The sequence below is a fragment of the Nannospalax galili genome, unplaced genomic scaffold, assembly GCF_000622305.1.
Source record: "Nannospalax galili isolate Female #2095 unplaced genomic scaffold, S.galili_v1.0 scaffold406, whole genome shotgun sequence".
Classification (NCBI taxonomy): domain Eukaryota; kingdom Metazoa; phylum Chordata; class Mammalia; order Rodentia; family Spalacidae; genus Nannospalax; species Nannospalax galili.
Genome location: NW_008357033.1, coordinates 3,337,340 through 3,337,831, shown reverse-complemented (window position 1 = coordinate 3,337,831; position 492 = coordinate 3,337,340).

The following is a 492-nucleotide window of genomic DNA, read 5'->3' as shown; positions in this document are numbered from 1 at the left end:
GAACTGGTAAAAGAAAGGAGCCAGGGGCTCCTCCCAAGCCCATGTGACCCCTGAGGAACAGATCCTCAAATGACCTTAAGAGTAAAAATAAATTGGTTTATCTGGGCCAACCGTATGGCCTCAAACACCCAAAAGGAAAGTATAACCAAAGATTAAAGGGGCCAATATAATTTTTTAGAGTCCATATGCATAGCTAAAGGCTACATAATAAGCAACAATGCCAGATAGGAGATACCATCTTTTGAGCTGTTGGCCAGGGTGGCCAAAGGGACTCCCAGATAGTAACCCAGCATAGAACTGGGAAAATGAACAGCAGACACCAATCTTATCTAAAGGAATATTGACAATGGATTGCTTCTAGATGAGGAACAGATGACCCTCCTAAAACAAGACCTCTGGATAGGCTGACTAGATTCACCAGAAGGGCAAGTAGTGGGGAATGGCTGGGGGTGCCAACAACACAGCAGACAGTAGCAGGGATATCAGAGTATA